This window comes from Argopecten irradians, chromosome 13 (assembly GCF_041381155.1).
Source record: "Argopecten irradians isolate NY chromosome 13, Ai_NY, whole genome shotgun sequence".
Lineage (NCBI taxonomy): Eukaryota > Metazoa > Mollusca > Bivalvia > Pectinida > Pectinidae > Argopecten > Argopecten irradians.
The window spans coordinates 28,386,091-28,398,642 of record NC_091146.1 but is presented as its reverse complement, the minus strand read 5'-3'; the positions used below and the strand labels follow the sequence as shown (position 1 = coordinate 28,398,642).

The following is a 12,552-nucleotide window of genomic DNA, read 5'->3' as shown; positions in this document are numbered from 1 at the left end:
CATCGTTTCATCAACTTTGTGCATGAGTTTTCTCATGTGTTTTAGCCAAAACTATTTTATCCCATGCAAACCTTTTTTATCAAATAAACGTTTACAATCTGAGTTTTAGTCCTGACCTGCCTTTTCTTAACCTGATCTTTTATCCTGATAATAATGCATGCCTTGTAGTTTGGCCCTAAATGACCTTAGTTGTCGATGGGCCGTAAAACTCAAACAAACAAACAAACAAAGAAAACTTCCCAATCCGATGTTCGAAGTTTCATGTACCTCAGTAGGTTGGGAAAATAGCCACTGTTCAGCCTTGCTCTTAAGTAACAAGGACAATTGAAGGACTTTTTCCTCTTCCTTCTACTTTCTAACCTTACTTATTTTCTGTATTATCTTGAAACTATTTTCGCGTTATTATAAATGAGCCGCCGGCTGGGATTTAGGTCCTTAAGTCATAAAAAATCGATTTTGAGTTTTTTGTTGATTCACAATCTAGAGGTTCTAAGGATTAAAATGGTGTAAAAATATTTTCAGTGCGTCAACATTTGACAATATTACACATAATTGAATGTATGTAACATTTGGTTTGTAAAATGACGTTGACGTTTTTCATGACGTTGTTTTACCTCCGCTGTTTAACGTCATTTTTGACGACGTCATCATTGAGGTTAGTTGTATAACACTTTATTTTTTAATTGATGAATAATACATACAACACTTTATTTTTTAATTGATGAATAATACAGATGTATGTTACATGCTTTATATATATTGCATGGACTTAATTTACTTTTTGCATTTAATGAGAGACTATGTATAAGTAGCATGCCATCAAAAACTTATACCCAACAGAACTATAGTAATGCATGATGTACACGTTTCCGGTGGTTATCCAGTCTAGAAAGTGCAACTAGCTGTTAAATGAATGGATAGTTATAACAAACAAAGCAACATATATATATCTGTTGTTTAGATTCATTTATTTAGTACAATGATTATTAACAACATATATATTTATATAATTATAACAATAAAGATCCAATTACTCATAACTTCTACATTTACATTTCATGTTCTCACACTACCTCTCAACCACATCTCTTTCACAAATTATTACAATCTCGCACCCAACTTGTACCTCTTTGTGCCCTCTCATATTATCTCAACATGATGTCTCACATTAATTTCTTAATTGACTTAACATACTGTGAATCATATAATCAACTGAAAGATAAAACACATTACAGGTATGCAGAAATAAATTTCAAAAATACTTTGAAAGAAATTGCAGAAATAAATTTCCAAAATACTTCGAAAGAAATTGTAGAAATAAATTTCCAAAATACTTTGAAAGAAATTACAGAAATAAATTTCCGAACTATTTCGAAAGAAACTGCTGAATTATAAACATAAACATGTTGTTTGATAGAAAAGAATATTGGTATGCTATATGTGTATTATGTGATATTAATCATAATACAGTAGACTACAGAATCAAGCAGAATTATGATTATAATCATTGCATGATGCACAAAGACATTCAGATTAAGGAGAGGCAGAAGAGAGATGGACAGACAATCTTTGTTTTGTTGCAGGCACAAATGTATATTGTTAAAAAAGTAATGACTTAAAACATTTGACATTTTGAAACAATCATCAGAAACCAAAAGGAACCAGTTTTACTGATGACAAGATCATTTTACTGTATATAGTTGCTTTTAATCACGTGGGGATTTTCACTTCCACGATCATTAAATACCTACGAAATCAATGCAAAGAGTGAAAAGTACAATAATTTACATACATATAGCTTATTACTGTTAGAAATCAACAACTGCAGGATATCTCCCTTTTGAATAAGTACTATTGAGTAAATCAAAGAGTAAGATGTGTTCAGATTCCAGATGTTTGACTTACTGAGTACCCTTACAGTGACTACATGTACAATGTACAGCTGTATGTATAGTTGAGTTTATTTGATAAAAAAGGTTTGCATGGGATAAAAGTTAAGCCGAAACTTTTATCCCCATGCAAACCTTTTTTATCAAATAAACGTTTACAATCTGTGTTTTAATCTTCACTTGCCTTTTCTTACCCTGACCTTTTATCCTGACATTAATGCCTGACTTGTAGTTTGGCCCTAAATGACCTTAGTTGTCGATGGGCCGTAAAACTCAAACAAACAAACAAAAAATGTATAGTTAAAGGATCATTCATTAGCTAAATACAATGTACATTACTCACATCGATGCATAAGTACTACTGCAAAATTATCTGTTAGACACAAAAAAAACTCACAAGGACACATTAGATCATATCAATTTTTTTAAAACAAATTTTTCACACTAACATTTATGTACAACGGGCCAAAACACAACAGAAGTAGAATTAAACTCAAAACCAATAATGATTTATTCTTCTGTGTATAGGTAGGTTTGGTGTAAGAATTTGGTAGGCTCTGGACACGTTTGGAGAAGGAGGAGGCAAAGAAGGTCTGTTTGAGAAGTGATCCTTTACAAGAAGCTTCTATGGTATTTGTTATTATATATAGAATAGTGCCCGATTCCGTGTCTGAGTAGAACGACCTTGTTATATCTGATGCTAGGAGCTTAGACTGGCAATGCCATTTAGGTATTGTTCCTTTATCCTCTCTGCGTGCAGTAAGTCTCACAACTGTGTGATCTCCACCAACGCCTTGTCTTCCGACTTTCACAACAATCTCTGACTGAAAACAAAATACACATTAAAATACTTTCAGTAGAGTAATAACAACCTTATTTGGTTTTGTTTGATTATTTAAACATCCTTTTAACATTAATTCCTGGTGGAAAGCCGGAGTATCCAGAGTAAAAACACCAACCATCATTTAGTACCTGAAGACGTGTGGTATATATATATCAGGACATTTTACATTATGTAACCACTCGGCCACTCCGGCCTGATAACTATCTTAAAATTGACAACCAAGAAAAACACCTTGCTATTCTAGGTAAACAATAAGTTAAGGTTTATATTGTAATTTTGTGTTTATGTAAAAAAACAAAAAAACAAAAAACAATAGTACAATGTACCTGTATTGGTTGAAGAAAAGTGGAAGTGGTGATATTTGGTAATCCCAGGTACAGCTCTGAAAACAGGTTTAAAGAACTGCTTCCAGTCCCTCCATATCCATGAGTTTGGAGACAGCTCGCTATAAACATCTGCCTGGTTATGTGTGGATGACGCATCAATGGTCATTTTGAGGTCAGACAAACTATCAACATCATTCCTCCGAATTTTCCTTCTGGCAATACCAAACATTCCATCTACAAGACATCGAGCATGGTATGGTTTCATGAAGTGAAGATGGATGTCTTTGTGGTAACCATTTGCGACCCTCCATGCGAGATAGCTTGTGACAACCTGAATAATTAAAACATACAAATAGAACTACATGGTACAAAGCAGAACCAACACTCTTATTGATCTGTTATCATAAAATGGGGTGGGACACGTCACATGTGGATATTTGTTAAAATAGTATTGCACATAATCACAATGCTTACAAGAAAAAGTCATTTGGAGGCAGAGACTTATAGGTTACAGTTTAATACCGGTAATATTGTGATGATTGTATTAATCACATCACTGGAAAGCCATGTCAAAAATCTGCATGAATATACCACTGTATGCAGTGTGCACTGACAGTCTAACACTGCTGTCACATCACAAGTACTTTTCAATGTATTGTAAAAAAGAATATGTAGTACTACAAAATAAGTTCTGAAATTAATACAATATAAATTGAGTATGTTAATTTACATAATAATTACAAACAGAGCACATGATTTTTTTTATAAACATAATCACTGCCTCTTCAAGGGTTCGAACTCGGGACCTCTGGGTTCTATAGAGAAGTTCTAACCAAGCAGTATATTGTGGCTTATATTGACCAGGGTTGCACATGTTTTATCACAATACCTCAGTTGAATGTGTTTCATACCTGATTCTTGTTCTGTCCACCACAATTATCTGCGTTAAGATAAACCGTCTTTTCCCCTTCCCCATGATGCTCAAAATAATGGTGAAGCATTGATATCACAGAGTTGGCTGAGTGGCTCTGTGATCCATCTAGACCTATGCACTGATCCTCACCAAACAAGTAGTTTGTCTGTAATGTGCGGCCATCATTACAAATACCAAACAGATTGGCTTTATATGGAGATCTGAAAATTAAGAAATATAGTATATTATCATAAAACTTAATTAATTCAGGAGAGAAAGCATGATCCAGTGTTAAATATATCAGATTGATGATGGTGAATTTTATAGGACAGAAATATTGAAAGTGATACTAATTAAATAAGTTCTTACAAAACAAATTATGACATAGGTTTACTTTGGTTTATTTTACATCTTGTAAATGGACAGGACTATTACAGGATATGCCAGCTTTAAGAGATATAGAAAAATTAGAATACCAAGAAAAAAAATCTCTGACCTACGGACAGTACTTTATAACTGCCTATGTGGGTTGATCTACCATGAAAATATATTAAACATCTGCAAGGAATTTAAATTGTTTCTATCACTACTTCAAAATGTAAAAACACAGTCACTGAATGATTTCCTCTCATTCAACTCAAATATAGGTGTACAGTTTGCATTTAATAAAACAAAATTACCTGAAGTACAAAGCACCTTCCTGTCTACAATGGGTGGGTAGAAGTACACTCTGGGCAAAATCAAAGGTGTAGTGGACATCATCGAGGTCTAGGGACGCTGGAGGAATAGCAACATGTGACTTGGGGTGATTTCGGAGACCTGCAATAGCAGCCTGACATCTTTCTCGATAATAATCTCTCTCCATTTGAGCTGATGATATGTGGTTAGCAAAGTCTGTAGTGGCCTCCATTTTGTCCGTCTCTGTGATAGCCTTTAATGTACCAAAATCTTGTCAAAACATATTTTATATTTTACAATATTTCATTTTTAGCAAGTTGACTAATTTAGACACAACAAAATATCACTGCTTAAAAGATATTTCAAACAATTAAATAATTTCTTTTGTTCACAAAACCTTCTTTTGATTTTCATTTCTTATTTCATTTTATAAGAATTTTTAGGTCATCTGACCGAAGGTCAGGATGACCTATTGTCATCGTGTTTCGTCCGTCGTCGTGCGCCGTCCGCCGTCCGCCGTGCGCCGTCCGCCGTGCGTCGTGCGTAAGACTATTTATACAAAAAGCCTACTCCTCCTTAACCCTTGAGCGGATTACATCCATATTTGGTGTGAAACATCATTGGGGAAGGACAATCATATTTTATATAAATGAGCCTGGTCCGACCCCTTGGGGCTGAGGGGTGGGGGCCCCAAAAGGGCAAATTTTCTTAATTTTAGCTTTAAAATCCTACTCCTCCTTCATCCTTGGATGGATTTCATCCATATTTGGTGTGAAACATCATTGGGGATGGACAATCATATTTTATATAAATGAGCCTTGTCCGACCCCTAGGGGCTGAGGGGTGGGGCCCCAAAAGGGCAAATTTTCTTAATTTAAGCTTTAAAATCCTACTTCTCTTTCATCCTTGGATGGATTTCATCCATATTTGGTGTGAAACATCATTGGGGAAGGACAATCATATTTTATATAAATGAGCCTGGTCCGACCCCTAGGGGCTGAGGGATGGGGCCCAAAAAAGGGCAAATTTTCTTAATTTTAGCTTTAAAAATCTTACTCCTCCTTCATCCTTGGATGGATTTCATCTATATTTGGTGTAAAACATCGTTGGGGAAAGACAATCATATTTTATATAAATGAGCCTGGTCCGACCCCTAGGGGCAGAGGGGCGGGGCTCCAAAAGAGGAAATTTTCTTAATTTAAGCTTTAAAATCCTACTCCTCCTTCATCCTTGAATGGATTTCATCCATATTTGGTGTGAAACATCATTGGGGAAGGACAATCATATTTTATATAAATGAGCCTGGTCCGACCCCTTGGGGCTGAGGGGTGGGGCCCCAAAAGGGCAAATTTTCTTAGTTTTAGCTTTAAAATCCTACTCCTCCTTCATCCTTGGATGGATTTCATCCATATTTGGTGTGAAACATCATTGGGGATGGACAATCATATTTTATATAAATGAGCCTTGTCCGACCCCTAGGGGCTGAGGGATGGGGCCCCAAAAGGGCAAATTTTCTTAATTTAAGCTTTAAAATCCTATTCCTCTTTCATCCTTGGATGTATTTCATCCATATTTGGTGAGAAACATCATTGGGGAAGGACATTCATATTTTTTATAAATGAGCCTGGTCCGACCCCTAGGGGCTGAGGGATGGGGCCCAAAAAAGGGCAAATTTTTCTTAATTTTTAGCTTTAAAATCCTACTCCTCTTTCATCCTTGAATGGATTTCATCTATATTTGGTGTAAAATATCTTTGGGGAAGGACAATCATATTTTCTATAATTGAGCCTGGTCCGAACCCTAGGGGCTGAGGGGTGGGGCCCTGAAAGGACAAATTTTCTTAACTTTAGCTTTAAAATCCTACTTCTCCTTCATCCTTGGATGGATTTCATCCATATTTGGTGTGAAACATCGTTGGGGAAGAAGGACAATCATATTTTATATAAATGAGCCTGGTCCGACCCCTAGGGGCAGAGGGGCGGGGCTCCAAAAGAGGAAATTTTCTTAATTTAAGCTTTAAAATCCTACTCCTCATTCATCCTTGAATGGATTTCATCCATATTTGGTGTGAAACATCATTGGGGAAGGACAATCATATATTATATAAATGAGCCTGGTCCGACCCCTAGGGGCAGAGGGGCGGGGCTTCAAAAGGGGAAATTTTCTTAATTTAAGCTTTAAAAATCCTACTCCTCCTTCATCCTTGGATGGATTTCATCCATATTTGGTGTGAAACATCATTTGGGAAGGACAATCATATTTTATATATAATGAAATCGATCCGACCACTATGGGCAGAGGGGCGGGGCCCCAAAAGGGCAAATTTTCTTAATTTAAGCTTTAAAATCCTACTCCTCTTTCATCCTTGGATGGATTTCATCCATATTTGGTGTGAAACATCATTGGGGAAGGACATTCATATTTTATATAAATGAGCCTGGTCCGACCCCTAGGGGCTGAGGGATTGGGCCCAAAAAAGGGCAAATTTTCTTAATTTTAGCTTTAAAATCCTACTCTCTCCTTCATCCTTGAATGGATTCCATCTATATTTGGTGTAAAATATCATTGGGGAAGGACAATCATATTTTATATAAATGAGCCTGGTCCGAACCCTAGGGGCTGAGGGGTGGGGCCCCGAAAGGGCAAATTTTCTTAATTTTAGCTTTAAAATCCTACTTCTCCTTCATCCTTGGATGGATTTCATCCATATTTGGTGTGAAACATCGTTGGGGAAGAAGGACAATCATATTTTGTATAAATGAGCCTGGTCCGACCCCTAGGGGCAGAGGGGCGGGGCTCCAAAAGGGGAAATTTTCTTAATTTAAGCTTTAAAATCCTACTCCTCCTTCATCCTTGAATGGATTTCATCCATATTTGGTGTGAAACATCATTGGGGAAGGACAATCATATTTTATATAAATGAAATATATCCGATCACTATGGGCAGAGGGGCGGGGCTCCAAAAGGTCAAATTTTCTTAATTTAAGCTAGATCCTACTCCTCCTTCATCCTTGGATGGATTTTATCCATATTTAGTGTAAAACATCATTGGGGAAGGACAATCATATTTTATATAAATGAGCCTGGTCCGACCCCTAGGGACAGAGGGACGGGGCCTAAAAAGGGGAAATTTTCTTAATTTAAGCTTAAAAATCCTACTAGTCCTTCATCCTTGGATGGATTTCATCCATATTTGGTGTGAAACATCATTGGGGAAGGACAATCGCATTTTATATATGAGTCTGGTCCGACCCCTAGGGGCTGAGGTGTGGGGCCCCAAAAGGGCAAATTTTCTTAATGTTAGCTGGCCCACTTCCTGTTTTCAGATTTTGGTCTCCAATCTCAATGAAAATTGGTCTATAGGGGTTTAAATTAATGCCGAACAACATGCAAACATTTTCATTAAGTCTTTGGTTTTCCAAGATGGCCGCTGGCCCACTTCCTGTTTTCAGGTTTCAGTCTCCGATCTCAAGGAAAATTGGTCTATAGGGGGTTTTAATTGATTCAGAAGGGGAACTTTAGGTGAGGACAATCATATTTTATAAAGGACCGAGCTAAGACCCATGGGGATAGTATGGCGGATGTCCAAAATGGAAGCTTTGCTGAAATTTGGCTTTAAAATCCGTAAATGGGTTACAACCATATGTGGATGAAGGGCTACCAAGTTTGTTCAACGAATGACATTTACCTATTTCAGAAACTTACATATTCAACTAAGGAGTTCCTTGTATTGTTTATATTAATCGTTAACCAATACTTTATACTGTGACTTTGTTGTTTTGTGCAATGAGTCAGATGACCGTTAAGGCCCATGGGCCTCTTGTTTTAGTTAAAACATGGTACCTGTATCACAAGGAAGTACATGTATTATGATATTATAAATAACTTTGCATATATGCATAGCAATAATTATCATACCTTCTGTATGCGATTCCTGAAGGATTCACACTTGTGACAAACATCAGTCTTACAGGACATAAATTGAATATGAGGGAGACACTGATGCCAAATTCTCCTGAATGTTGTCTCGGAAAGACATCTGTTTCACTGTTGAAGATAAAAGAGATTCCATCATTTTATCTTTAAGAGTCATGTTTGTGCGAAACGATATAGAGTAGTAAATTTGAATTATTATTCTTATGCCTAAACAATTTAACAAAAATTTTAAAAGATATTGTGTTCTAGCCATTGAGTAAACAAAAGCACACTAAGGATGATACAGTAATATAATTTTTTATTATATATGGTATAGGGCATCCTCGATACTCCAGGGGTTCAAATCACTTACAATATCTACACCTATGGACTATCTCATGGTAAAACTGTAGGCAACATAACAGAACAGGTTATACAATTTAGTCCTTTGCTGTACATCAAAAGAGCTGTCCAATGATACACTGTTGTTGACTGTGTGGCTTTGAAGTTGGGCATCACTCTCTCTGTAGTCTTCAAAGGAAATTTTGCAGGCCTGTGATTGGTTCAGATTTTTTTCTCAATTTTACTATGAGATAGTTCAGGGGTATAGAGATTGTAAGTGATCGGAACCTCTGGGGTATCGAGGATGGGTATATGGTGACATTTATTCATTAAGAGTTTTAGTATTAATAAATACCAGATATGAGGTTCATCTAATACTCACAGACAAACTTGAGTGTACTTCTTATGAACAGATATATAAGTATCACTGCCAGGTAAATAAATTGGCGGAAAGCTATCTCGTCCACGTGGGGCAGCAGGCTGAGGCAATCCCATTTCATCTGCATACCTAACGGATGAAAAAAAAACTATGTCAAATTTTGAAGTTTAATGACAAGTGATTTATAATGTAATAGTCTATGATTTGTAATATTACTTTTGCTTTAATCAAATAAAAATTGAAATTAATAATTCAGAGCATTTCATTAATTCTGCATGTACAGAGTACATTTGTATTTGAATATTCTGCTTTTCATCTACGAATACTGTAGTTTATAGGAGGACATTGCGTTATAACTATACATTACATCATGTGCATAAATACACTGTACATACCTTGAAATAAACTGTACTACTTGTTGTACATGGTCATATGTTACAGCATTCTTGGGCTTTTTCCCTGTGTTTCCATGTATCCTAGGAACCGCACCATGCTTAATAAAATGGGCTCTGATATTTTTTAGATAATGTCCATTGATGTTGTTGATGTAGAGGAAACATGACTTACAAATATTTGTGTTCTGGAACTGGTAGTCAAACCGATGTCGTTTCACGTTAGGCCTAGATACACCATCCATACTGTGTTGTACCACACGCCTGAAGCTGGCCTATTATATAACATGTCTCTGACATCTCTGTCCATTCCCTGTATGTTAAGTCTATTCTCCACAAAGTCACTATTTCGAAACTTTGCTTGGCAACCCTTGCTACACATACGAGTTATGTCACACTCTTGTTCCGTATCATCCTCAAAATTATCGTCACCACTAATACATGTTTCTTGATCAGATTCAATATCCCTTTCACTACCATTTCTGACGAAAATTCTCATTCTGGTATTTAAAATAGGTGAGTGTGTTACTGATTTACCGTAGTACTGTTCGCTGTCCTCCTCATCACTTCCAATGTCGAAATCACACTCATCTTCCTGGAACTGATGATCACCGCTAACCTGACTCGATACATGTGCTTCATCAGTACTATTTCCCCGGCTCGTAGATGGGAAAAAAATGGCTAAAATCGGTATCTATCTCTGCCGCCAGCTCACTATCGCATCCAACAACATTAAAATTTGGTGGAACAGATATGGTAAACTTCCCCATGCCTTACAATCAACACTTTCGTTCTGTCACATCTTCGTAGCGAATGTAAACAAACTACCGGAAGTGTGTTCTGCAGAAAACGGGAAAACCCCATTCGCTTCGATATTTTCTGTTGATTAAATACTTTTATTAACATTAACGGCCAATGTTATTGTTTGAGAAATTAACTGACATATACAAGGTTTCGGAATAACTATTTGAGGTATATGCATAAATAGACATATCAAGAGTATTTTTCGTTTTTATGACGCAAGTGAGATTTCCATTTTCGCGCGAAATGGAAATAGTACAAAAATATTACGTCTGACGGAATTCCCATTTTTCTCCCTTTTCATTGGCTAGAAGTTAAGGACCTAAATCCCAGCCGGCGGCTCATATATAATCAATCAATTTATGACTGAAAACTTTCGTTAATATACATGTAATTACAAAATACCATGTCACACACTTACCGAGGGTTGAGTCCACCAACGGATGTTGTTGACTCTTCCTGTTAATGGTCACATACCATACAGATGTCAACGATGCAAAGGAACACGCCTTCTGATCCTGTGACATAAACAGTTTAAGATTAAATACATTTCATACATTAATATATTAAATAGTTCATTTTTAGCTGTTGTCAGAATTAAATGATACTAGTGTATATAATATTTACCGGCAAAGGCAATCCATCCAATCCATCCATGTTTCGTTGTGACATCCTCATATCCGTTGTGGCGTCAATCTATTTTTGAGAGCAAAAGTTTTACAGGAAATTTTAATAACAAGAATTAACTGTATAGAGTTTACAGACCGAAAAAACACCATAGACAGTCTTATCTAAACCTTATATAAACCATACCAGTCTACTATATGAAAACAACAATAGTTTAAATAGTGGGAGTTTCATGTGAGAGATAATATTGCTTCTGTCACTTCAATATAAGGTACATGTCGAAAATTTACACATAAATACCAGACTTCTTGAACCTTAAGCGGTGTTAATATAAAACTTACACATGCCGTCACGCTGGATGGTAAGTTATGGCAGTTAATACTGTCGGTGGGGTAGATAATGATCTCCTTATCTTCAAAAACTGTTAAACGATTCCTCCAGTCTTTGATAACGATCACAGGCTGGTCAATCTGTAAACCCTCACAGTTTTTTGTTTGTTTGTTTGATTAATTAACGTCCTATTAACGGCTATGGTCATGACAGAGGGTGAATCTCCCTTCTGTAGACACATCGTTCATTCTACAAAATAGTACGAGTATGAATTGGTCTCCTCGGATATCTGTAAACAATACCACGTTAGTGGCAATAAAAGTGCGCCGAGCGCCGCCATTTCGGACATTCTAAATTTGAAAACGACTAAAGTCCGGAATACGGACTCGACCTGACTGACTGTTATATTAAACATAATTCTCGAATAAACGGTTCATTAAGGAAAAAATAAAGTGTATGGGGCTAATATAGTAAGTGTTCAATTAAGATGTTAGATTAACGGTAAGTAACTCTTCTCTCAACATCAAGATAAATATATATATATATATATCCCTACATATGTAACGATAACTGCATAATACACGAACGCACACAAAAAAAATAGTACGTGTTAAATACCAGATATCTTTCTTTTCCTAAAAATAAAAAAAAGTGTTTGAAATAAATTAGAAAATACGAATTGATCGGATAGGGTAAGACCCGACCGGAGCGATGTAAATTAAAATACAAGCACCGAACGTGAAAAAAAAAATAGTACGTGTTAAATACCAGATATCTTTCTTTTCCTAAAAATAAAAAAAAGTGTTTGAAATAAATAAGAGATTTCGGAGAGGGTAATACCGGGCTGGGGTGATGGATTTCGATGCAAATTAAAATACAAGCACCGTTTTGTACGGATTTATTTTTTTAAATGAAAAACACGGTATAAGTAGTAGTAAATTAGGGGCACTGGGGCCCTTCCGGGACCTTTCCCCGAGACCCTTCTTATATATCATGACGAGGTCACATTAAGGTCACAAGACCCTTCTCGAGACCCTTCTTATATATCATGACGAGGTCACATTAAGGTCACAAGACCCTTCTCGAGACCCTTCCTATATATCATGACGAGGTCAC

At 36.3% G+C, this 12,552-nt stretch overlaps 1 pseudogene; it reads right to left on the bottom strand.

Annotated features, from left to right (window-relative positions):
- Window positions 1-3,015: 3,015 nt before the first annotated feature.
- LOC138305781 (uncharacterized) lies at window positions 3,016-10,923 on the bottom strand (annotated as a pseudogene).
- Window positions 10,924-12,552: the final 1,629 nt, after the last annotated feature.